Source organism: Moschus berezovskii, chromosome 10 (genome assembly GCF_049115385.1).
Source record: "Moschus berezovskii isolate FMDL1 chromosome 10, NW_MosBer_1.0, whole genome shotgun sequence".
Taxonomy (NCBI): Eukaryota; Metazoa; Chordata; class Mammalia; order Artiodactyla; family Moschidae; genus Moschus; species Moschus berezovskii.
The window spans coordinates 98389450-98417191 of record NC_142469.1 but is presented as its reverse complement, the minus strand read 5'-3'; the positions used below and the strand labels follow the sequence as shown (position 1 = coordinate 98417191).

At 42.1% G+C, this 27742-nt stretch overlaps 1 long non-coding RNA gene across 5 annotated transcripts; it reads left to right on the top strand.

Moving 5' to 3' along the window:
- The first annotated feature begins 466 nt into the window (after nt 1–466).
- Nucleotides 467–26451, top strand: LOC148776365 (uncharacterized). 5 transcript variants are annotated; one of them, XR_016038459.1, is made up of 6 exons: nt 467–715; nt 3514–3646; nt 14834–15014; nt 19765–19869; nt 21732–21816; nt 23260–26451. It is a non-coding gene; the product is annotated as an uncharacterized LOC148776365 (long non-coding RNA). The 5 variants fall into 5 exon arrangements; XR_016038461.1 differs by lacking the exon at nt 14834–15014; XR_016038460.1 differs by lacking the exons at nt 14834–15014; nt 19765–19869; nt 21732–21816; nt 23260–26451 and adding exons at nt 1634–1711; nt 2491–2635; nt 6278–12476.
- Nucleotides 26452–27742: the final 1291 nt, after the last annotated feature.

The following is a 27742-nucleotide window of genomic DNA, read 5'->3' as shown; positions in this document are numbered from 1 at the left end:
CTTAGGAGGAAGTGCCAGAGTTTCTGTACTATTTGCAAAGTATTTTTATACACTTGATAACAGTCTACTTTATAAACACTTTTGTGACAGCAACGGTCCATATCACACTAATTTGCATTTGCTATACTGCTACTGCTAAGTCACTTCAGTCGTGTCCGACTCTGTGTGATCCCATAGACGGAAGCCCACCAGGCTCCCCCGTCCCTGGGATTCTCCAGGCAAGAACACTGGAGTGGGTTGCCATTTCCTTCTCCAATGTGTGAAAGTGAAAAGTGAAAGTGAAGTCGCTCAGTCGTGTCCGACCCTTAGCGACCCCATGGACTGCAGCCTACCAGGCTCCTCCATCCATGGGATTTTCTAGGCAATAGTACTGGAGTGGCTTGCCATTGCCTTCTCCGTGCATTTGCTATATGTAGTGCCAAATAGAATTCTTCTCTTGTTACACTTCATGCTCCAGAAATATCAAACCACTTGTAAGTCTGCAAGTGTAACATGCTCACCCAACACTTCGTGTTTCTCCAGTGCTGTTTGGTGTGTCCATCCCAGCTCACACACTGCGGATTCCTGCTCTTCTAAATCTAGGTTGAAATATTATTGCCTCTACAATTATTTCCTTGTGCGTGTATGTGTGTGCTCAGTCACTCAGTCGTGACCAACTCTTCGCAGCCACATGGACTCTAGCCTTCCAGGCTTCTCTGTCCATGGAATTTTCCAGGTAAGAATACTGATTGGAGCGGGTTGCCATTTCCTTCTCTAAGGGGATCTTTCCGACCCAGGGATTGAACCTGTGTCTCCTGTGGCTCCAGCATTGGCAGGTGGATTCTTTACCACTGAGCCAACTGGGGAGCCCACAATTATTTCCTTATCTCAAGACAAACTTCAGAGCTTCCTCTTCCATGGGGTCATGGTGCCTCTCGAGGTAAATGTGTCTCTTTTAATCTCTCCATTTTACCATAAGACTGTAAAACAATTATAGGTCTAGAATGTGAGGGGGGAATTTGTTTATTTTTTGGTTTTTATTGGTCTTGCTCTTTTTGGTATCTAGAGCAGTTAGTTGCACTTGTCCAACAGTAAGAAGTCATCAATAAATAGACTGTGAATGAATGGAAATTAGAAATCAATGGTGATCCATAAGTGCCCTTGTAGCTGAGAACCTCTATAATATTTTCCATATTAAAAAAAAGAAACTTCCAAAATCATATAAAAATATTTTTTATAGGAGTGGTGTCATTATAGGATTGAAAATCAGTGAGGCCAAACCTAAGGAAAGCTGTTTGACAGTTTGTCTGTCTTTCCAGCCCTGATTTTCTGAGCAGTTCCCCAATGTCTTTGTGGATTCCCCTTCTTCAGGCTCTACTTTCATTTCCTGGTATTCTTCTCTACATAAAATCAGAAAAAGTTTAGATTCTATTTGTTTTTGCTCATTACATGATGGATTATAAATTAGGAAGTTCCAACATGTTACCTTATGTCAAAGAGTCGGACACGACTGAGCGACTGAACTGAACTGAACGTAGTTTAGTTTTGGATATAAATTTCCTTTTAATATTCAAATTAATTTCAAGATTTCTGGTTTCAAGTAGATGAACTGAGCTCATGCCTTTTAACTTTTCTTTCTTACATCCCAATGAAGACTTGTAATAATGAAAAAAATGTGTAAAGTCACCACAGCAATGGAGAGGAAAGATGGACAAGGATTTTAAGCTATTAGGTAAGATGCAAAACAGGTGAAACAACAGCTGATCATAGACTAGGTGGCCCATCGCCTAGAAACAAGGTATATAAGGTTGCTGTCAAAAGAGGGCGACTGTCCATGCTGAATGTTGCAGACACTCAAAATTTGCAGATACCATGCACAGTGCGTGTACGTGTTAGTCACTCAGTCGTGTCCGACTCTTTGAGATCCCATGGACTGTAGCCCATCAGGCTCCTCTGTCCATGGGATTCTCCAGGCAAAAATACTGGAGTGGGTTGCCATTCCTTTCTCCAGGGGGTTTTCCCAACCCAGGAATCAAACCTGGATCTCCTGCATCGCAAGCAGAGTCTTTACCAACTGAGCCACCAGGGAAACCCCACCATGCACGGTAGGGGATGCTAAAAGCAGCGAAAGTAATGTGAGGAATAACGGAGGGTCTTCTTTTTTTTTTTTTTTTCTGGAGACATTAAATAAAGTGGACACAATCTGGAGGAGAAGAAATGTCTGGGCAAAATCAGGGCACCTTTGGCATTCTGGAACAGGGGACTTCCTCCCTGTCCATCTTCTTAAAGCAACACCTACCTGCAAGTTGACAGACTCAGCCATAGATTCAGGACATCTCATCAGCTTTTCCGGTTCTCCAGTCTTAAATACGCTGACCGGAGATCATGGAAATGAATGAGGAAGAACAAGAGAGCAAGCAGGAAAACTGACCTGAGATGAAACCAATGACAGGAAACATAAGAGAACATGATTTTACTTTTCTCTAATGGCTAATCTCTTTAAAATTCTAGGTTTGTAACACAAGGGAAAGATGCCCTGAAAAAGGGACAGTCAGATCAGAAGAAAGACAAAAATGCTATGGAATACCTGAGGGTGCGGAGGGGAAGCTGAAGAGAAATCTCAGGAAGTTGAGTAAAGCCAGATGGAAGGAATAAGGTGAGGGTGACAGAATCACTGCAGCGGGTCCAACAGCAGGCGAGTTGCCCGTCATCGTGCAGCTCGTGCGGTCCACAGCTTGAAGGGACATTCAAGATGGACCTGAAATGAGAGATTAGAAACAACAGGGACGAGGAAATGAGGACTTCCCAGAGTGAAAGTGTGCATCTTCAGACCTAAAGGCGTCATTGGAGGGCCAGCAAAACGAATGCAAAAGCCAACACGTAAACACAGCAATGTGAACTTTCAGAGCATCGAGGCTAAAGAGATTATTTTCATTTCTATTATTCAGCTACTGTATTTTACATCACAAATATAGAATTCTATTGGGCTCTGCCTGTTGGTCCAGGGAAGACTCTGCTTCCAATTCAGGGGGCATGGGTTCAATCCCTGGTCAAGGAGCTAAGATCCTACATACCTCATGACCAAAAAACCCAAAAATAAGTCAGAAGCAATATTGTAACAAAGTCAATAAAGGCTTTAAAAAATGATGCATGTGAAAAAAATCTTTTAAAAATTTCCTTAAAAAAGTTAAAAAAAAAGAAAAGCAGAAAGTTAATGAAGTATAATTTTTTCAATTGAAAGTGTTCTCTGTATCCTGTTTAAGAAAAAATTTTCTATCCCAAGGTAATAAGTCTTTTCCTCTGCTATCTTCTAGTAACTTTGTTGCTTTCTATTCCATAGTTAGAGCTATAACCCACCTGGAATTAATTTTTGTGAATGGTGTGAGGTATGGACAACTTTTATTGTTCTATTTAGTTGCCTAACTGACCCAGCAGCATTTATTGAAAAGACAGATTTTTTTCCCCCCACTGCTGCATGTGTGTGTGTGTGTGTATGTATATATTTAAATTTTAAAAATTTACTTATTTTTTTAGACTGAACAGTGTGGATTGTGGCATCTTAATTACCCCACTAGGATCTAACCTGTGCCTTGTGAACCAGCAGTGCAGAGTCTTAACCACTGGACTTCCAGGAAAGTCCCTGTGTATGTGTTTAAAAATTACTCTTGTAAGTAACATGCTTTTTTTTTTTTTTGCTATGTTCTGTGACTTGATTATTATATGTAGTCACAAGTAGATGCAAATGTATTTAAAGTTTCATTTGTAAATTACAGTCGAGTCATAGCTCATAAGAAAATCAGAGGAAAAAGGAGAGGCAGATACGACTTACGTTAGCGGGAGAAGGCAGAAACAAATTTGGAAGGGATTCCAACAATGAGGAGGTGGATTTGAGTCCCCCTGATGTGCTCTCAGATGATTAAAAGGAGACTATATGGTCTATATTAAAGTCTACGTTATGGCCACAGGAAGGATGGACCCGACCAAGTTTGAATACACCCACATCTCCAGATTGACGAGCTGATTAGCCATGGTTTAAGTTACAATTTAAACCTGAGGCAGAGTGAAGAACCCACAGGTCACTAGAAGATACTAGACGTGGGCTTCCTACACGTTTTAAATTACTGAAGAAAGCTAGGACAGCAACGCCCAGTGAGCGTGATTTAGATTTGAATAAAATGATTCATTGCCAAGTAATTGTATTGTTCGTTTGCTATTCCTTACTCTGAAATTCTTCCCTGTAATGACTAAATAGAAATCGTGCCATCTGAGGTCCCCAGATTCCAACCTCTTATGTTTAGAGACTTAGGAGGAAAACAAGAAGATGCCAAAGAGTGACAGCATCCAGAATTTCACTTGATATTTTTCACTTTGGGAAGTCTGGATTTCTGCCTCTGGCTGGTAATCATATAAAGATAATGAAGAGGTTTGCAAGGGGCAAGAAGGTGGTACGGCCTCGGGGTTAAGAGTGAGAGAGCCTGGATGCTTATTTCATTGCAGAGAATAATGCGATCGCTCTCCATCGGTTTATCAGGAATAACCTTTCACTCGGTTCATGGATAGTCATCTGATTTACTCACTTGGTTGGCATATCCATGGCCAGCTGTTAACAGAGCTTTCAGGTGAGGGGGAAAAAAGTGTATGGTCTTTGGTGTTCCCACTGAAATATGTTTTCAGGCTTATAATAAGTGGTACTTGGTTTGAGACACTCTGGAATTCCCTTAGCATAAAGCCAAGGAAATTGCCATGTAAGCACAAAGGGCTAAATGTATTATCACAGCCTGTTCAAGCTGTGAGTTGTTAGTTGAACCATTTTGTAGTTGAATTATTGATATTATGAAACACTTGAGAGCTTGTGTCATGTATGTAATCCAGTCTCTGAAGTATCTAGTACAGTGCTTTGAGTATATAGGTACTTAATAAATGCTTTTTGATTGATTCCAAGAAAATCTTTAGCAAAATTCTGTAATACTAAAACTGAGCTCTGTTGAATTGGGGACAGTCAGGTGAAAGATGGAGAAGGAAATGGCACCCCACTCCAGTACTCTTGTCTGGAAAATCCCATGGACGGAGGAGCCTGGTGGGCTGCAGTCCATGGGGTCGCTAAGAGTCGGACACGACTGAAGTGACTTAGCAGCAGCAGCAGCAGGTGAAAGAACACTCAAAAACAACAAAGTGATTCAAAATGCTGTCTCCTTTGTGGTTACAATAACCATTGCAAAGCAGACGCACAAGAAAGAAGAAGACCTCATAATAGCTCCTGATTTCAGCAATCTGAGCATTTATCTTTCCAGTTTGCACGATTCCCGGCATCTACCCTTTGTAAAGTAATATAAAAATTCCCCTGTGATTGCCTCAATAGTCTTCACAGCATCTAAATTCTTGAGGGAAAACTCCGGGTTATTTTGTTTTCATCTCCTAAAATCCATGTCCTTTATCTTTCCTTAATCTTTGATGGTTCAGCACTTTTCTCTTGAGCTAGTTAGCTTGATCAGCCATCCTGCATCCAGTTGTAGTACATTTTGCTTGTTTGGAGTACAGCCAATCCTGCTGGAAGAATCAGGAAATGACTAGTAAATAGTTCCGGAGACTGGACAGCAGTCTTTCCTATGCTGAAGCCCTCCAAATGAGGGTTTAACTTAGCCTTACAATTGTTAGCATTCCATCAGTGTGAATTCTGGGTTTGGTATGGAATTTTGGGTATGGAAAACTTAGCACCTGATCAATGTTTTTCCTCCCTTCCTTATTCCCTGAATGTCCTTAAATGTACTTTGGTAAACCTTCTACTCCTGGGTACATAGGTGTGGCCTTGGGAAATAGAGACATCTAAAACCATTTCTAGGTCTTGGGAGGTGCCTTGAGGATATATTTTGATTTGATGTCCTTCTGGATCTTCTCATATTAGTTCAGTTCAACAAATATTATTGATTTCTTCTATATGTGCAATATTAACCCAAGTGATGGAGATGCAAAGATAAGTAGTTTCTGTTGTCAATGGTAACAGTATAATACAATGATTCCCAAACCTAGGGCATGCTGCTTACTTGGAGAGGCCAAAGCATATCAATACCTGAGCTGCTACATTCAAAATCTTTTTTAAAAAGTATGTCTTGGGTGGAGTCTGGGCATCAGTATTTTTTTCAAAAGCTCCCCAGGTGATTCTATTAATAATATATGGGTGAAGACCAATTAACCTAATAGGTGAGCTAATACAATTTAACATTTATTGAGGACTGCTTTATGCCAGACATTATTCTTTTTTCATATTTTATATCATTTTATTCTTCCAATAACCTAATAGGATGAATATACTGTAACTTCCATTTATGAATGATCAAACAAATCAGGACAAAGTTTCATGACATATCTAAGGCTACTGAGAGTCCCTTGAACAGCAAGATCAAACCAGTCAATCCTAAAGGAATTCAATCCTGAATATTCATTGCAAGGCCTGATGCTGAAGCTGAAGCTCCAGTCTTTTGACCACCTGATGTGAAGAGCTGACTCATTGGAAAAGACCCTGATGCTGGGAAAGATTGAAGGCCGAAAGAGAAGGGGACAACAGAGGATGAGATGGTTGGATGGCATCACCAACTCGATGGACATGAGTTGGGGTAAACTCCAGGAGATGGTGATGGACAGGGAAGCCTGGCGTGCTGCAGTCCATGGGGTCGCAAAGAGTCGGACACGACCGAGCGACTGAACAAGAAGTCCACAGCGTCAGAATGTGGAAGAAGCACCACTTCCAGAGTCTGCTCTGGAGCCCGTGCTTCTCAGCACTATGCGCTCTGCCTCAGGTTACCTCGAGTGATTTAATTCGACAGGCTCTTTCCTGATGGCTGATTGTGAAATATATAGAAGGAGGTCAGAGCTGTTGATTTTGACCATGATTGAGGAGGCTGGGGAATATTTTACAATGGTAGAACGATTTGAACTTAACCTTAAATGATAAATATGATTTATAAATAGAGAGGACAGTTCAAACAAAAGAGATAGTCTCTGAAAAGTCACTCTAAAGATGGGCACGGAATATTCCAGAAATGTGTTCTGTCTTTTGGGTGAGTTCTCCAGTCTCTTTAACCCTTTACTTATGAACAATCTATTCTCAATATCCCAGCCTGCCTAAAAAGTCCACTTTTCCTCAGGGCTTTCTCCTCTCTCATCTTAATATTTCAAGATACATAGATACACGTTTTAATATACTTCACGTTTTTAAAGCTAAAATGAGTAAGCATACACATGGAAGCCTTTGTTCATTGTCTTGGTCATGTCTTTCTTAGCACTTGGTTCTTCTAAGCCACAGCACTGATAAATTGAGGTAGATATTACCTCGGGTAAAAGAGTCTTCGTAACTGGGACTAGAAGTTTTAGTTATTTCAGCTGTCATAATAATAAAAAGATGTTAATGATTATCTCCATGCCCATCCTTACTGGAGAGACTTTTGTTCTTGGAATGTCATATTTATATATTTACAAAATGAGCAATAAATAGAAAAGGGTGAGATTCACCAGACTCTGGGGGTTGTTGACAAGGGACCTTCACAAATGTCTCATATAGGCTTCATCTGCATATGACATGGTAAACTGAGGTAGATCTCCAGAGAAATCAAGTCAAGTCCAAGAGGTAGTGTGTGGGAAGGGCTGCTGTAGATATGCTGAAGGCATGGGGATAGCACTTGGTGCCACAATACGCTCCTTATAAGGTAATAGGGTTGGTCCTTCCAGGCTGACCTGGCCTCCTTCATACATGGTGTAAAAGACCATGAACTCGTGTTCTGGGTTCCTCTGACATGGTCAAGTCCTCACTTAACCTGGGCTGCACTGACCACCTCTGTTGACCACTTATCTTGGTGCTATGGACTGAATTGTGTCCCTTCTCCCCCTCCCCCCATTGACATGTTGAAGCCTTAGTCTCCAATGTGGCGGTATTTGGAGATGGGGCCTTGGCAGAATATTCATTGGAAGGACTGATGCTGAAGCTGAAGCTCCAATCACTCGGCCATCTGATGCGAAGAACCAACTCATTGGAAAAGACGCTAATTCTGGGAAAGATTAAGGACAAGAGGAGAAGGGGGCGACAGAGGATGAGATGGTTGGATGGCATCACTGACTCAATGGACATGAATTTGAGCAAGCTCCAGGAGATAGTGAGGGACAGGGAGGCCTGGCATGCTACAGACCATGGGGTCGCAAAGAGTTAGACATGACTGGGTGACTGAACAACAAAGATGAGGTTTATGAGGGCAGGACCCTCAGGACAGGATTGGTGCCCTAGTAAGAAGCGCTTTCAGAGCTTTCACTGCCACTGTCTCCTGGGTGAGAACACATCAAGAAGGCGGCTGTGTACAAGCCAGGACGAGTCCTTACCAGGAGCTGGCAACTTGATCTTGAATTTCCTGGTATCCAGAACCCTGAGAAATAAATTCTGTTGTTAAGCCTATGGTGTTTGGTTACAGCAGCCCAAGCTGACACTTGGGAGCACCTTGTTGAGAGAACAATGGAAATGTTGGAAGTGCTCATTTGTGTCTGTGATCTGAGGTGTAGGGTGGTTTTTGGTGAAAGCTATTGAGAAGACAACCTTGAACCCCTGTCATTCCTATCCATTAACCCTCTTATCTTTCTCTCCATTACCTTGTGATTGCGAACAAGATATCCTATTTTGTTTTGTGTTGCCAGAAGATAAGTGAGTTGTGTTTGAGTTTTGGGTAGACTATAGCTCAGATGGTAAAGAATCTGCCTGCAATGCAGGACACCCGGGTTCGATCCCTGGGTCAGGAAGATCCCCTGGAGAAGGAAATGGCAACCCACTCCAGTATTCTCGCCTGGATAATCAAATGTACAGAGGAGCCTGGTGGGCTACAGTCCATGGGATTTCAGAGTCGGACAGGGCTGAACAACTAACACAGTCAGACATCTTGACAATCAAGTACTGTGTTCTATTCCAAACTTTATTAAAAGAATAAACAGCATAACCTCTCTTGACAGAAGTGAGATGCTTTATTTACTATCAGTGAAGTGTAGTTGGTGAAAAAAAGCAATCTCAGGATCTGTGGGGCTCTGGTGACACCTGCTGGACACATTGAATAAGACAACCATACCCCACAGTTAGGAGAGTGACCTCTAGCGAAAAAACCTTGGAAGTGTTCTTTTTAACTGAGTGTATTAAGGTTCAGAATACCATTTGGACAATATGCAATTAGAAGGAAGAAAGGTGAGAGTGTAAGTACTGAGCATATTCAAATTCATCAGTGATGTTCAGTTCTTTTCCCTGTGAAGAGATGTACCAGAATTAAATTTTAATGATTGTAGCCTGTTTTATGGATTTACTGTTTTGAGTTCACGTGTTGTTTTATACTGAAAGCTACATAATTTAGTTGTTTGGAGCAAAGAGTCTGGAGTCAGAGCCAGGGTTAAAACACAGGATTTGTCACTTCCTAAATGTTTTCCCCTGAGCAGGTTATTTAACTTTCCTGTGACTCAGTTTCCCAGGCTTAAAATGTGAACAATTGTACCTACATCATAGAGATGAGAATATTGCCTGACAGGAAGTAAAAATCTCAACAACTGTCAGCATTTTTATTACAAGAATAAATACAATCCCTGTTCAGTTCATTTCAGTCGCTCAGTCATGTCTGACTCTTTGCGACCCCATGGACCGCAGCATGCCAGGCCTCCCTGTCCATCACCAACTCCCGGAGTCCACTCAAACTCATGTCCATTGAGTCAGTGATGCCAGCCAACCATCTCATCCTCTGTCGTCCCCTTCTCCTCCTGCCTTCAATCTTTCCCAGCATCAGGGTCTTTTCAAATGAGTCAGCATGAGGTAGCCAAAGTAATAGAGTTTCAACTTCAAAATCAGTCCTTCCAATGAACACCCAGGACTGATCTCCTTTAGGATGGACCGGTTGGATCTCCTTGCAGGCCAAGGGACTCTCAAGAGTCTTCTCCAACATGACCGTCCCTGTAGTTTCTATCATTCTGTGATAAAATAATCTCTTAGCAATCTCTTTGGCAGGAATAAGTGGAGGACAGATGACTCATCACAAGGATGGGGGAGCCATTCTACAAAAGGGGGTATTCACATCTGTGCTTGTCACCTCATACCATCTAGATGGAGACTCCATGGAGACGAAGATATCCTAGCGCTATGGATGGGGTGGTTCTGGCTATCACAGGAAGTCCAGTTGTTGTGAGTGAATGTGCAGTCACAAGGATGGCCTTGGATTAATGCGTGTGGCGATTGGGTGGGCAGTGATAAAACGCCATGAGGTGATTAGTCATTGGAGAGGGCTGGGACTGGACGCCTGGCTGTCGGTCCTCAGATATTGTCATTATCTTCCCGAGGTGTCCAGCTGGAATTACATAGGCGGGTTTATGGTGTGAGTGGTATAGAACCCACCTGACAATGCATTTTTCTTTAAATTATCACAAGTGGGACTTCCCTGGTGGTCCAGTGGCTAAGGCTTCTCCTTCCAATGCAGGGGTTGAGAGTTTAATCCCTGGTTGGGGTACTGAGATCCTATATGCTTTTTGGCCCAAAAGCCAGAACATAAACAACTGAAGCAACATTGTAACAAATTCAATAAAGACTTTTTAAAAAGGGTCCACATCAGAAAGATCTTTTAAAAAAAGTCACAAGCAAAAATAATCCTATGTGGGTGAAATTATTTTCAATTTTGAGAAGACACCTTTTGGTTCATGATGGTTTCTCTATTTTCTCCCATTGCCTCAGTATCTAAAATCCTCAGTATCTAAAATTTGAGGTTGTACATCTTAGTCTGCAATTAGAGAAAAAGCAAATGCCCGTGGGAGGGTAGTATGTTGATTTAAGTTTATTCTGAGTATAAACTGCGAGTCTGAGGTGCTCTGCGTAGAACAGGCTTGAGGGTGTGAGGAGGCAGCCACAAGGGTGGAATTCTGTAGTGAGCCAAAAGGTCATGGAGAGGACAGGATTGTACTACCGAACAGAAACTCTGCCTAGAGGAAAGTGTGCCCGGCAGCATTATCATTTATTCACTTACTTAAAAGTTATCCACATAATGAAAGCAATTCAAGTCTTCTTATAAAATGCAAATCAGTTATCAAGATCAACTGAAAATAAGAAAAGATAGGCGAATAGAAACGCGGGGAGGGAAGAGGCTTGGCCGGGAGCGACGTTGGCGGGGGCACGCGCAGTGCTGGCTCCTGCCGCACACCCGAAGGATGTGAACCGCAGACCCGGCGCGAGTGTGGGGACAGTCCCTGTGGCGAAGAAATGTGTGCCCATCATGCTCTCTGCAGTGAACCAGAACCTCGGAGAGTGAGCCCCGGACGTGCATTTTGAGCAGCGATTCATGTTATTCTGATACACCAAGACCCTAAGGCCTACCCTCCTTACGCTCACCTGGCCCCTTTCATCAATGTCTTGCCTTCCAGTCACTCCTATGTGTGTGCTGAGGCGACATCAAGATATCTATTCCAGATAAAGTACTGGAAAACCATCTGAGAGTAAAATAAAATGTTTTAGGAAATTGCTTTCTTTGATAGCAATCAGTTGACTAAAGTAATACAAAGGAAGAAAAAAAGCTTTGAGAGTGCAGACTGGAATGAGATTATCTCCCCTTTATTCCTAAAAGTTAAATAATTTAAACTTAAGATGTTTTACACGTAAAAAAAGAGTCGGACATGACTTAGCAGCTGAACCAAAAAAAGTTTTACAGACAAACACGTTTATAAATGAGACGTCCGAGAATCTTGAAAGTCAACTAATGAAATGATTCTTTAATACTGCAAAGTTCTTGGCTCTTAAGGAAAAAGTGTTGGATTTGTTAATTATTTGGGAAAACCTCAGTGAAGTCATTCCCAGAAGATTTAGGAATGCTGATTTGTCAACTTGCATTTCTTAATTGCTTAATGAAATCTTCAGTTTGCTGAGCACCAGTCTGCTGGTGCTCCTTGAGTGTAACATTTTAAAAGAAAACGAGATCAGGGCATTGGTATTCTTCTCCCCCTGTGTGTGTGCCTGTGCATAGCATTTCTGAGTGTGTCTCAACATGAAGTATGCATTGATTTTCATATACTGATTCCCATTACTAGGGCATCATTTGACTCTATGGTAAATTTAAATTTAGAGTAAATGGTTTGGCCTCTGTCTCTGATGTTACTGTAACTGAAGTAACTCAGAAGCACGGAAGGTCATGTCCCGCATTTATGTAAAACTTATTAGAGCTGTTTGTAAAGACTCCTTGTGTATTATTGCTTTGTGCATGCACTTTACAGAAAATCCTGTCATTCTATCATTTCCTTCCATATTTCAACTCTTTCTCATTATAAATAAAAACCTTTATTGCTCATGGCCACATGAGGTGGGGCCTGGACCTCCATGAAGTCTCACTCACTCTTCACTGAGGTTTGAGGATGGAAGGTGGGGGCTGAATTTCGCATTCACTGCATTGCCAGGTCGAAACTGCCGTCTAGTGTCCTCCCTAGACGACCTTCCCGTGAAGACTTCACACACTGAATCACAAATACATTCAGTCACCCGTTGTTCATCTGCCTTCTCCCTAGTTAGCAAACCTAACTCCACTGCTGAGACCATGGTCATTTTCATAGGGTTTTTGTTTTTTTTACATAGACTTTTAATAAAGGTCACTTATAAAAATTACCCAGAGATATCTGGCTTCCATTCTCTTCTTCCTCCCTATTGGCCCCTTCCCCTTCTGGAAAATGCAGGATTGTTTGTAAAAGCATCAATAGGAGACAGCTTGAAACCACTAATTTGTATAGAATATACATGTTCTTTTTAAAATGTTTATTTATTTTTGGCTGCTCTGGGTGTTTGTTGCCCAGGCTTTCTCTAGTTGCAGCAAGCAGGAGCTAGGATCACAAGCTGTAGGCACCTGGTGCTGGACTTAGTTGCTCCTCGGCATGTGGAATCTTCCCTGACCAGGGACTGAACCCGTGGCCCCTGATTTGGCAGATGGATTCTTAACCACTGGACCACCAGGGGAAGTCCCATAGAATATATATGTTCTTGATTCACCCCTTGAGAGAAAGCCATGCAACCGGCATCAGAGTATGTCGTGAGTAAGAAATAAACTTCTGGGGCTTTCAAGTCCCCGGATTTTAGGGGTACTGATTCCATCGCATAGTCTATTCCATCCTGCCTCCCAGCACTTGAGTTTTAAAGTGAAGTGGTGGTCAGAGAGGGAAGTCAGAGTTCCACTTCCTGCATGCAGGGTATGGCCACGTTTAAAATACGACCACATTGATCTGTGACTCAGGTGGAGATAAAGATCATTCTGATGACGGGTGGGAAGCTTTGTTTTAAATTTTGTTTTGGGATGTAATATCTGACTGTGGCAGTTACCATCAGAAATAAAACGAGGCTTTGGCACTCAACATAGGGCACAGGTCAGCCTACACTGAAGCATTGGTACCTTTGGGTACCCTAGGGGGAGTGGGAAAGCTCATGAAACCTGAGAGATATGCTGCACGCCCCTTCAGGCATTCATCCCATCCCCAGGGAGCCTGGATTTGTATTGTAATAAGTCCTACCTGTTCTGTACTTAGTGTAGTCAAGATATTGAAAGCAGGTGTGGCTTCGAAACCAGCTGTGGCTTAAAAGCCTTCATAAAATCAGCAGCAAAATTGTTGCAAAAATTGCCAAAGTCACCTTAAGAAAAGGTGGTTTCCTAGTCCAGTTCCACAGTATTATCATCACCCTTAGCAGCACCTGTGACCCTGCAGGGGGTTGTTGGGGGGCAGGGGAGTTGGAGGAGTGATGTAGCTACTCTCTAAAGCAGCAACAGCAATTTTTAAACATTTTAAATTGGAGGATAACTACTTTACAATATTGTGATGGTTTTGCCATACATCAACATGAATCTGACATAGGCGTACATGTGTCCCTCCATCCTGAACCCCCCTCTCCCTCCCCCCACCCCTCCAGGTTGTCACAGAGCACTGGCTTTGGGTGCCCTGTGTCATACATCGAACTCGCACTGGCCATCTATTTTACATATGGTAGACTCTTGAGAGTCCCTTGGACTGCAAGGAGATCCAACCAGTCCATTCTAGAGAAGATCAATCCTGGGTGTTCATTGGAAGGACTTACGCTAAAGCTGAAACTCCAATACTTTGGCCACCTCATGCGACGAGTTGACTCACTGGAAAAGACTCTGATGCTGGGAGCGATTGGGGGTAGGAGGAGACGGGGATGACAGAGAATGAGGTGGCTGGATGGCATCACCGACTCGATGGACATGAGTTTGAGTGAACTCCGGGAGTTGGTGATAGACAGGGAGGCCTGGCGTGCTGTGATTCATGGGGTCGCTAAGAGTCGGACACCACTGAGCGACTGAACTGAACTGAATGTATATGTTTCAATGCTATTCTCTTAAATCATCCCACCCTTTCCTTCTCCCACTGAGTTCAAAAGTCTGTTCTTTATGCCTGTGTCTCCTTTGCTGCCCTGCATGTAGGATCGTCAGTACCATCTTTCTAAATTCCATATATATATGTGTTAATATACAGTATTTGTCTTTCTCTTTCCGACCTACTTTGCTCTGTATAACAGGCTCTAGGTTCTTCCACCTCATTAGAACAGACTCAAACGCCTTCCTTTTCATAGCTGAGTAATATTCCCTTGTGTGTATGTACCACAGCTTCCTTATCACTCATCTGGCGATGGACATCTAGGTTGCTTCCCTGTCCTAGCTGCTGTACATAGTGAGCAGCAGCAATTCTTATTCTGGATAAAAGTTTAGGCAAAAAAAAAAAAAGGTTTTGTTTGGGGACTTTCTCACCTTCCTCTTCTTAGTCCTGGGCTCCTTTCTCCTTTAGCTAACATTGCCTCCCTTTGACTCTTTTTTCCTAGAAATCCTTTTCATACGTGTATTCATTCATCCGGCAGACACGTATTGAGCACCTTCTATGCCATGTGTCGGGAATACAAAAATGAGTAAGAGATAGTCTTCGGTCTCCAGGATGGTCTAATGAAGTGAGAAGATGATGACAATAAGGGGGAAAAAACCACAAGAGAGAAATCTTTGCCAAAGGTATTACGTCCTTGAGTGGTTAGAGCGCCAGTGTGTGGATAACAGCCGAAGGCAGTAATTAATTTCCCTCCAATTTGCCATAACATAAGCCCTTAGGATGTCACTCGGCTCTGGTGTGTTTACCCTTCTAGACTCAGAAGAGATAGGAAGGGAGATGGTATATTCTAAGTTCCTCTTGTCTCACCATTCTCACATACATTATCCTCAGGTAACAGATGTGGAAACAAGGGTTCACAGAAGAAGTGGCCTGCTGAAGGTCCATAGTGTGCAGAAGCGCTGAGGCTTGAGCTCAAGTCTGCTTGAAATCGGAGCCCAAGCTCTTTCTGTTTCATCACACTACCCACCGGAAGAACTCTAGCATCTCAGATGCTATCATAGGTGAGGGGCCGGTATTTTGGGCAGGGAGCCCTCCCAGCTTCCGCTTTGTCATCCAGGCAGGCAAATGCTTGTGAGACTGGCCCTTTGTAGTGACAGCTGAACTATCCTGCCCTTGTCTGCTGAGAAAGCAGACCAGAAGACCAGCAGGCAGAGTGGATGCGCTCAGCGGGTCTGGCTCCGGAGAGACTGATGGTTCAATGGGGGCTATTGAAACCGCATCAGGTCCAGTGCCTTTCGCTGTGGTTCTTGGCTTCATCCTCCCAGAAGGCCTCCAACAGCTCTTTCCAGGCAGGGGATGTGCCTTGAATTATTAATAACTTTGTAACCCCTTCTGTGCCAGACATAAGATTCAAGACTTCTTCAAAAACCTTTTTGGCAAGCTCTGGACACAATATTCTTGCAGGGATGTTGCCTGGCTGAATTAAAAGAGTTGAAAATTGATATTTCATGACTAAGACAGATTTTCTTGTGAACTCTACCCTGAATGCACTGTTGACTCGGACAGGAAGCGCTGTTGTGATCACAAAGAAATACATGATTCACGGGAAAGGCTGCCTTGATTCCTCAGCTGCCGCTGTGTCTGCGGTCACGTGCTTTGAGATGCTTGAACATGCAGGGAGTTTCCAATCTTGTTTTGATTTCTTTTCCACGAACCTCCCTCTTATCCAGACCCTCCTCCCTGAAAATGGCACGTTTTCCACGTCGTTAAAACAAATGACAACAGGATACCGCATCACAAAACCAGGAATTCTTAACCAGCCCGCGGTGATCATTTAAAAATCAAACAAGCACATCCCCTTCACTCCTTTGACATTTTGCTGCTCAAGGCCAGCAGTGTAAACTCCAGAAGTTTCCTTTGGCAGGCAGACACTGAGGATACATTTTCCATCCCTTACAGAAAGAAACAAGAAACACTATTTTCCTTTGCTTTCTCGGAGTTGCTGGGGTTATTCTTTCTGTTTCCAGCAGTGACTGGTACAGAGCTTGACGCCTGCCTGTTTCCTGGGTCTGGCCCAGGCTTCCAGCTCATGTCTCAAACTGATTTAGCCAATGTCCCCTGTTTATGGGCTGTGAACACAGTGATTTGAAGAATGTGATTCAAGTCTCTCCTTTCTCCAAATACTGTTCTGCCCTTCCATCTTCTCCCAAACCTGAACCACAGAATTGCTTTTCTTGTTAGTGAGGCAGATAGGGGCAGAATGCCACCCTGCAGGCAGGAGAGGCTTCGTTAACACACATGATTCTGTCAGGTCAACTGACTGGCAAGTAGGTGAATACAGAAAGTCACATCCCAAGGTGTAAGGACAATGGACAGATAGGAAAACTTCAGGTGACTGTATGCACCTGAAACTGAACCAAACCAAAAGAAGGCTTTCCTAGCATCTCAGCTGGTAAAGAATCTGCCTGCAATACATGAGACCCTGGTTTGATTCCTGAGCCAGGAAGATCCCCTGGAGAAGGGGTAGGCTAGCCACTCCAGTATTCTTTGGCTTCCCCAGTGGCTCAGACAATAAAGAATCCACCTGCAGTGTGGGAGACCTGGGTTCGATCCCTGGGTTGGGAAGATCCCCTGGAGGAGGGCATGGCAACCCACTCCAGTGTTCTTCCCTGGAGAATTCCATGGACAGAGGAGCCTGGTGGGCTTCAGTCCATGGAGTCTCAAAGAGTCAGACACGACTGAAGCAACTAAGCACAGCAGAGCACAAAGGAAGGCACCCAGAAGAAGAGGGAGATGGTGGGAGCTGAGAGCCTGAAGCTTTCCATCTTGCCTTGACCGGACCTCTCCTGCTCAGGGGATAAACCAGAGAGTCTGGCTCTGTAGATGGAGATGAGAAGAGTTAGGAGAAATACAACATTAGCAACCATAGAGCAGTGTCAGAAACAATTTCACTTAAAATGTTAAGAGAAGATGGTAAATCTGTGTTAATACATAGTGAATATCCACAAACAGATGATCCTTCCATTAATGTAGCTCAATTGTTTGTTTTCAGATATAAAGTCTCTTTAGAAACTGACAAGTCTCAAAGCCAGGCAAAGATATTTTTAAGAGTGGCTTTTTCACGAGACGAGATGGTCTGATAGAGGTTGAGAAACTTCAGCAGTCATATAGCTGTTTGGGCTTCCCAGGTGTTGCTTGTAGTAAAAAATATGCCTGCCAATACAGGAGGCGTAAGAGATGTGGGTTCGATCCCTGGGTTGGGAAGATCTCCTGGAGAAGGAAATGGCAACCCACTCCAGTATTCTTGCCTGGAGAATCCCATGGACAGAAGGGCCTGGCGGGATGTAGTCCATGGGGTCGCAAAGAGTCGGGCACAAGTGAGCGTCTGAGCCCACACAGCTGGTTAGTGACAGAGCTATGACCCAAACACGTAGATTCTGAGTTCAGTCCTCACCCACCGTGCCGTTCTGCCTCCTGTGTCTAAGTGAGATTCTGGGGAAAAGTCTAGCACAGATCTCTTCTTTCTTCTTCTCCTGGGGTGAGAAAACATAGTGACCTAGGATGAAAATAAAACACTATGAGAATATTCATTGTTGTTTAGTCTCTAAGCCATGTCTGGCTCTTTGCAACCCTGTGGCTTTGCAACCCACCAGGCTCCTCTGTCCATGGGATTCTCCAGGCAAGAGTACTAGAGTGGGTTGCCATTTCCTTCTCCAGGAGAACTTCCTGACCCAGACACCAAATTCATGTCTCCTGCATTGGCAGGTGGATTCTTTACTGCTGAGCCACCAGAAAAGTCCATATCTGTTGTTCATTTGCTCAGTCGTGTCCAACTCTTTGCAACCCCATGGACTGCAGCACAACAGACTTCCCTGTCCTTCACCATCTCCCGGAATTTGCTCAAACTCATGCCCATTGAGTCAGTGATGCCATCCAACTGTCTCATCCTCTGTTGACCCCTTCTTCTCCTGCCTTCAATCTTTCCCAGCATCAGGGTCTTTTCCAGTGAGTCAGCTCTTTGCATCAGTTGGCCAAAGGATTGGAGCTTCAGCTTCAGCATCAATCCTTTCAATGAAAATTCAGGACTGATTTCCTTCAGGATTGACTGATTTGATCTCCTTACAGTCCAAGGGATTTTCAAGAGTATATTTGGACACTAATCCCCTGTGAAATAGAGATGGACTTTGGGGAGAGGAATTGATTACATCAGATTAATTCTCTTTTCACTTAAAGTGACATCAAGGAAAAATGAGGAAGAAGAACCGGTTCTGCAAATTCTGCAAACCTTATCTGCTCTCACCGTGAGACAGGAGGTATCAAGGTTGAAAATTCCAAGTTGGAGTCAAACAGGACAGTTTCCTGCTTTTCTGCTCTCTGAGCAGATCAACCTGGCACCTGCTATCAAAGACTCCCCTTTGCAATTTGAAAGGGAGAAATTCCCTTCAAACCACAGGAAGAGACAGGACCCACTTGTCTCTTTGGGGATTTATTGATAGAGAACCTCCTGTAGTTTTTATATTAAGACTAGCTCTCTTGTAATATACAATAGCTTATTAACCAAAACTTTGAGTTATGGCTTGTTGGGTTTTGAGTGGAATTTCAGGTATCTCTGAAGCTGTCATGGGGGCAGACCAGATCATGCTCTGGTAACAATTGACCCCTGAATCTCAGTGGCTGAAAACAGTGAAGGTTTCTTTCTTACCCGTGCTTTATGTTCCAATAGGTTGGCAGAGGGACTTTGCTTCCAGTGGTCCTTCAGTTATTCACGCTGATGGAGAAAGTCACTGTGACAGCGGGGGCGGGGCGGGGGGAGGGTAAAGAGAAAACCCAGGAAATCTCACACTGAAAATCAAGTGCTCTAGAACAGTGACATTGCTCATAGTCCACTGGCCAGATCAGTGGTGTGGCTCCACCCTTACTGAGAACAGAAAGTCCAGTCCTGCCTTGTGCCCAGAAGGCAGAGAACTGGAAATACTGGTAAATAGCGCCAATGGCTGTTACACTCCATAGATAAATAGATGCGACCCTGGTAAATCAAATCTTTTTTCCTAGTGATGTTGAGCATACAATTATCTGAAAAATGAACTATTCCAAGATGCTTGTTCATGGCTATAGTAACTAAATGAGAAGTATGGTTCCAGGTTGGGAGAGAAATGGAATTTTAACATAGTTGTTACGTGTTGGTCATGAGCTTAGGGGACAGGAAGCTCTTTTTTGATCAGGAAGTACAGTAGGAAGTCAAATTTTTTGTTTGTTTTTTTTTGTGTGGAAGATGCGGTAGTATATTAGGGAGATTCTAGAGTAGTGATGGCGACTAGATTTTTCTTCTATAAAAATTTCAATTTATTGGTTATGGCACCTTAAAATAACAGACTCCAAACTTCTTTGAGTTCTTACTTCTATTGGTAAAACATATAACTTATTTACTTGCAGATCCCTATAGGCTTCCCAGGTGGTGCAGTTGGAAAGAATCTGCCTGTCAATGCAGAAGACTCCAGAGACATGGGTTCAATCCCTGAGTCAGGAAGATCCCTTGGAGTAAGAAATGGAAATATATATTTAATTATTCCATGGTAACTCAGATGGTAAAGAATCTGCCTGCAATGCAGAGACCCAGGTTTGCTCCCTGGGTTGGGAAGAGCTCTCTGGGAGAGGGGAATGGTAACCCACTCCAGTATTCTTGCCTGGAGAATTCCATGGACAGAGGAACCTGGCGGGCAAAGAATCAGACACAACTGAGCAACTAAACATATGCACTACCTATTGCATATACTGAAAATCATTGACAAAATAGAAATTAAAACTAGAAATAAGCAATCTGATATTTTCTTCCTACCCCATTAAAAACCACCTTATCTGTCCACTTTGGACACAACAGTTCTTTAGCACTTGTTGAACTGGATTCTCAGGTCAGATTAAGGCTCAGTTCTTAGAGAAGCAATATCTGTCAAGCAAAGGGAGAACGCTACATGCTCCAGATGGTTAACATCTCTGATTAGAGTTAGGATTTTCTTGCAAGAGTTGGCTACTCTACATTCATTTTTGTGTCTTTCCTATTATCACAAGACATCCCACCCCAGGTCTCCAGTTTTAGATCATGCTAAATTACACCCCTTGACAACTCTTCTTTGACTCTTTCAAGCTGGTTTTTCCTAAGCTGGATTAAGTGGATAACTGCACAGAAGAATCTAGAAGCATCTGAAAGTTCACAACTGCAAGCCGTTAGAGAATGGTTAGCAAGTCGGGTCCAGAAACTATAAATACTATCTGTAAGATTTCTTTCAGTGTTTCTACAATATGAGAGATGCCTGAACTTTTTGTAGTAAATGTACTTTGACTCATATACAACATTTCCTATCAAAACTAATTATAAGCTTTAGTTCAGTTCATTTCAGTTCAGTTCAGTCACTCAGTCGTGTCCGACTTTTTGGGACCCCATGAATCACACCACGCCAGGCCTCCCTGTCCATCACCAGCTCCCGGAGTTCACTCAAACTCTTGTCCACTGAGGACTCATAAATTTGAAGGACAGAAGCTACTAGGTTTTTTGCATAATAGTTAGTATCATTTAAAAAATGACTGGAGAACTTGCTGTGTTCATGGTTGGAACTACCCAAGTTTTATCTAATATTTACCATAGAAAGTGATTTTAGAAGCACTGAATTTTAAGGGACCTTGAAAGGTTGAGGAGAGAATTTGGATCTAAAAGATGACTTCTAGATCATTGTGACTAGTGATAATGCATTTTCTTTCCTTCTTTTACTTACTGAACTCAAGTTGGAAGATCAGGTACTGTGGCGTTTAGATGTTGATGCATTGTAATAGGCCAGGAATTTTGTTCAAAACACAAACATATCATCTTTCCTAAGAACTGGTATTGCAATGGAAGTGTCTATTTAAGTTTTAATTTGTTTTGGAAAGAGGGTTTTAATATACTGTGCAAAATAATACTGAGTCCCTTCAAATCTGGTTGTGGTTTATAGGAATTATCTAAATCAGAAATTTCCAAGAAGTCAGGGGAACAGATTCTGTGTGACAAGTGGAATTGTTTGAGTTTAAAGAAGTGGGAGGAAGTAAAGGTGGTAACTTTCAAAGAGATCTACAGGCTACAGCGATTAATTAAGACTTTGTATATTGTATATAAACAATACATGAATTACATATAATTATTTATTAGGTATAAAATAATTTATATTTTGTGTATGTTTAACAGCCCAGCGTACACAAATAGACTGTTTCCATGGGGGATGTGATATATAAATGCAATTTATTACTTGTTCCACTGAACTTGTGGCTTCTAATCCTAACATGGTTCTTTATCAAGCACTTTGGAAAGACAAACATTTTTTTCGTGTATCAGAAATGCTTAACTGATGATTGACATTGCATCTTTCCAACAGATGGTGCTATCTTACTGCCAACTATTCCAGGGCAAACCCTTCAGATAAATAAATCCCTTTCTCCACTTATCAACCACTGGTTCAGGTACGTTTGCCCCATGAGCCAATCCAGTATCATAATAGCTTCAGAAAAAAGTCTCTTAAAAACTCTCTAATAATACATGTGTTTAATTTCTCAGTAATTTTCCCACATGAGCCTCTTCTCTTTATTGAAAACCAGACATATAACGGGTGCACAACTTAGTTCTATTGACTTGGCTGTCACTAGATTAAAACAAGGTATTTATTAACACAGCCGGATTGTGTTGACCTATTAATAAAATGCTTCCTTGGTGGCTCAGTGGTAAATCCACCTGCCAATGGAGGAGGTGTAGGTTTGATCCCTGGGTCGGGAAGATCCCCTGGAGAAGGAAATGGCAACCCACTCCAGTATTCTTGCCTGGAGGATTCCATGGACGGAGGAGCCTGGTGGGCTAGTCTGTAGGGTCACAAAGAGTCTGATGTGACTTAGTGACTAAACAACAATAACAACAATTAATAAAATACCAAAGGGATTTTGAGTAACTCTTCTATGTGCGTCTCTGAATATTTAAAAAGATAACATTATTGTGTGAAACTTTTTAAGAAGCAGAGGCCATATCGTAACTTCTCTAAGTCTCTTTAAGCTTCATGGTTTCTTGACATGATTTTTGAGTTGTATGAAGTCAGTTAAGGATGCAACATATAAATACAGATCTGGCTAACACATCGGCCAAGTTTCTCTTGAATATTTCTACATTTAATGGAATGGCTTGAAAAGTAAATATAGGTATAACAATGGAGTTATATTAAGTATTTAATAAAGTATCTTTATAAAGAAGTTTTAGTTTAATCTCTCATTACCTTTATTAATGCTTTAACTTAGAAAAATTTCAAACATACATAAAAGTAGAAGGAATGGCATAATGAAACACCATTACCCATCATCTATCTTATTTTAACTGTATGTCCCTACCTCTAATCCTCTGTTGGTTATTTTTCTTACAGTATTATTGAGGTATTAGTTTACATACATGAAAGTCACCCATTGTAAACAAATGTGCACTTACATTGAATAGTAGGTAATACAGTGTTTTTTTAGTTGAGGTATTAGCTGATATACAATATTATATAAGGGTTTCAGGTATATAATAATACTGAGTCATAGTTTTTAAAGTTATATTTCATTTACAGTTATCATAAAATATTGGCTATGATCCCTGTGCTGTATATAATATATCTTTGTAGCTTGTTTATTTTATGGATAGTAGTTTGTACCTCTTAATCCCCATCCCTGTATTGTCCCTCACCCTTCTCTTGCCCTGCTGGTAACCACTGGTTTGTCCTCTATATCTCTGAGTCTGTTTCTTTTTTGTTATGTTCATTAGAATTTTTTTAAGATTCCACATATAACTGATATCACATAGTGTTTGTATTTCTCCGTCTAATTACACATAACACCCCCCAAGTTCATCCATGTTGCAAATGACAAAATTTCATTCTTTTTTAGGGCTGAATAGTATTCCAGTGGAGAAGGCAATGGCACCCCACTCCAGTACTCTTGCCTGGAAAATCCCATGGATGGAGGAGCCTAGTAGGGTGCAGTCCATGGGGTTGCTAAGAGTTGGCCACGACTGAGCGACTTCACTTTCACTTTTCACTTTCATGCATTGGAGAAGGAAATGGTAACCCACTCCAGTGTTCTTGCCTGGAGAATCCCAGGGATGGGGGAGCCTGGTGGGCTGCCGTCTATGGGGTCGCACAGAGTCGGACACGACTAAAGCGACTTAGCAGCTTAGCAGTATTCCAGTACACCTATATCTATATATCAAATCTTTATCCATTCACCTGCTGGTGGACACTTAGGTGGCTTCCATTTCTTGGCTATTGTAAATAGTACTGCTATGCACACTGGGGGCATATATCTTTTAGAATTAATGTTTCCGTCTTCTCTGGATATATAACCTGGAGTGGAATTGCTGGATCGTATGGTAATTCTACTTTTAGTTTTTTGAGGAATCACCATACTGTTCTCCACAGTGACTACACCAATTTACATTCTTACCAACAGTATATAAGGGTTCCTTTTTTCCACATCCTCTCTAACATTTGTTATCTGTGGTCTTTTTGACAATAGTCATTCTGACAAATGTTTAGTGATAACTCATTTGATTTTCATTTCTCTGATGATTAGTGATGTGAAGCATCTTTCCATGTGCCTGTTGGAAATGTAATATATCCATACAATGAAAAGCAATTCAGTAATAAAAAGGAATAAACTACTGTTACTTGGTATGGGGGACTTCCTTGATGACTCAATGGTAGAAAATCCAACTGCCAATGCAGGAAACTCGGGTTTGATCCCTGGCTCAGGAAGATCCCCTGGAGAAAGAAATGGCAACCCACTCCAGTATTCTCATCTGGGAAATCCCATGGACAGAGGAACCTGTCAGGCTACAGTCCATGGGGTAACAAAGAGTCAGACATTACTTAGTGACTAGAAAACAACACATGTTATAGCACTGAGGAACATTATATCAAAAAACGTTATGCTAAGTTAAAAAGGTAAGATGCAAAAGGCTCTTTATTGTATGATTCCACTTATATAAAATGTTTAGAAAAGGAAAATCTATAGGTTTGACAATTAGCGGTTACTTGAGACTGAGTGTGGGAGTGGGGTTTGACTGTAAACAGGCACCAGGAAACTTGTTAGGGTGATGGAAATATTCTAAAACTAGATTGTGGTGATGATTTCACAACCCAGTACATTCACTTAAAACTATCATATTAGAGCACAGGGTAAGTGCACATTTGCCTTCCAGCGGTGGCTTTTATGGAGGTTAGAAGTCGAAGATCAAGGTGTTGGCAGGGTTGGCTTGTAGACATCCATCTTCTCTCTGTGTCGTCACATGATTTTTCCTCTCTACATGTGTTCTAAGCTCTTCTAATAAGTAGTCATTCTGAATAAGGGTCCACCCTTTTGTTGTTCAGTAGCTAACTCGTGTCCAGCTCTTTGTCACCCTATGGACTGTAACATGCCAGGCTTCTGTGTCCTTCATTGTCTCCCTGAGTTTGTTCAAACTCATGTCCATTGAATCAGTGATGCCATTCAACCATCTCATCCTCTGTCACCCCTTCTCCTCTTGCCCTCAATCTTTCCCAGCATCAGGGTCTTTTCCAGTGAGTCAGCTCTTCGCATTAGGTGGCCAAAGTATTGGAGCTTCAGCTTCTAGCATCAGTCCTTCCAGTGAATATTCAGCGTTGATTTCATTTGGATTGGCTGGTTTGATCTCCTTGCTGTCCAAGGGACTATCAAGAGTCTTCTCCAGCACTACTCATTTTAACTTAATTATCTTTTGAAAGGCCCTGTCTCCAAATATGGTCACATTCTGAGGTATTTGTGGTTAGGATTTCCGCTTATAAAAAATTTTTTTTTCCAGTCCAAAATAAGACAAACTCAATTTACTGCAGTTTGCAATAATCACAAGGTTATAGTAGTCTCACCAGTGATGGTTGGGTTGCAGCAAAAAGTAGGTTAAGAAAAACAAAAGCCCTATTTTTCTTAGTTGGTACATTTATTAAAAATATAGACTAATGATTTTGTGCTTAAATGACATGGTTGTGCACTAGCTGCCATAAAACATAACTAATGGAAAGGAACTCTTCAACAAATATACTCCAGACAGAAGTAAAAAAGCACACAGAAATGACTCATAAGACAGCGCCATTGCAGATATCATTCTGGTATAATTAATACTTGCTAGAAAATGGCGTTTGACATCATGTACAATTGCACCAACTGTCATGGAGGCTGAATCTCACAGCCGTGATGGAGTACCATGGCCATAAAATGACTCTTGATACTTTCCAGATTGTTTTATCTTTTAGTTATAGAGTTCAGTTACCAGAGCCAAAATTGTTCTTAACAAGTAGAATTTTTATATCCGTTCAAAGAGTCTCTTACGTCCTTCCGGGCCCATTCATTCATACATAGAAGCAGAAACTGTAACCAGGCTCTTCACATCATGCATTTACCCACGATGCCCACTCTTCATGTGCTGCTAATAACAGGAGTGACTTGCAACAGGGCCACACAGAGGAAGAATTTGCATCTGGAGGAGATCACATCCTTGCACATCTTTCATTTCATCTCCTCGGGGTCCAACTTGGGTGAAAGGCCCTCATCTGGAACATCCCAGTTCTGCTGCGTGGCTTCCGGCAGACCCCCTCTGTTCTCAGTGGCCTCTTCAGCATGTGAATTTTGGAAGGACATAGTTCAGTTCATAACAATGATTAAAAAGGAAGAAACACAACTCCTGTTATCCATGGGCGACGTGATTGTTTACACGGCAGATAAAGGCTCTATGGTTAAAATATTAGAATTAATGCATGAATTTATTTAAACTGCTGGATATAAAGTCGATGTATAAAAATCATTGTATTTCAATAAAATAGCAAAAAAGAATATAGACATTTAAAATGATTCATTAGCATCAAGACCACCAAATTCATAATAACAAATCTGATAAATGATGCACAAAACTGTTTTACCTAAAAAAAAAACGCATAACTACAAAATGCTGTTTAGAAAATTGGAGGAAATGAAAGATGTAACTGTATCACATAAATGACTCAATATAGCAGAAATATATTAATTCTTCCTAGTAGATTTGTAGGTCAAATAAAATCCCAATAAAAAAATCACTGCACATTTAATTTTGTGGACTTTGAGTTGATCTTTAAATTTCTATAAAAATTCAAAAGGTGAAAAATAGCCAAGACCATAGTGAAGAACAAATTTGACAAACGTATGTTACTAGATATCATGACTGAAAAGCTGTAGTAGTTACATTGCATCAAGGGTCCCCAAGACCGTCCTGAGGTTTGAAGATTTTTAGGGGAAGGACTGATGCTAAAGCTGAAACTGCAATACTTTGGCCACCTCATGCGATGAGTTGACCCACTGGAAAAGACTCTGATGCTGGGAAAGGTTGGGGGCGGGAGGAGAAGGGGACGACAGAGAATGAGATGGCTGGATGGCATCACTGACTCTGTGGACATGAGTTTGAGTGAACTCCGGGAGTTGGTGATGGACAGGGAGGCCTGGCGTGCTGTGATTCATGGGGTCGCGGAGAGTCGGACACGACTGAGCAACTGAACTGAACTGAACTGAACACGTGACTCAGCATAGCGTCGGACCCATGGGTATGGTTTATTACAGTGAAGGATATAAACAAAATCAGATGTGGGAAAAGGCACATGAGATGACGTCCAGAGGAAGGCGGGGCAAGCTTCGGGAAGTCTTCCCCCAGTGGAGTCACGTTTAAGTCCCCCAGCAAAGGAGGACAACACGTGTGAGATGTCGTCTTGCACAGAAGCCTTCAAAGATCCACTGCCCAGGGTTTTACCGGGGGCTTGTCATGTATGCACGTTCTGCCAAGTATACACCCGAGTTCCAAACACCTAAAGGGTTCAGCATAAGCCATATTGTTTGAGGACTTCCCTGGTGGTCCAGTGGCTTAGAATCCACCTTCCAATGCAGGGCATGGGGGTTTGATTCCTGGTCGGGGAACTGAGATCCCACATACAGTGGGGCAACTAAGCCTGTGCGCTGCAGCTACTGAGCCCATGCTCCACAGCTAGAGAGAGGCCCGTGAACCACAGCAAAAGATTCTGTGAGCCACATGCAGGATCAGATGCAGCCAAACAAACAAACAAAGATAACAAAAATTCATATTGCTCATACAAATATTTTTGACACAGTGAGGCACTCCTTAGTTCTGGGAGTGATAGGAACTCTCCCCAAATCTAAGTTCCCACACTCCAGCCAACGACCAACCTTACATGCTGGCCTCTCAAAGAATAGCATCCTCAGGCCTGCTTTGTTAAATCTTTTCTGAACAGGTACAAAGATGAATAAATAGAACAATAGAATGGGGAAAGAAGTCCAGAAATAGATCTACACATACACCTGATATACGACAAAGGTGTCA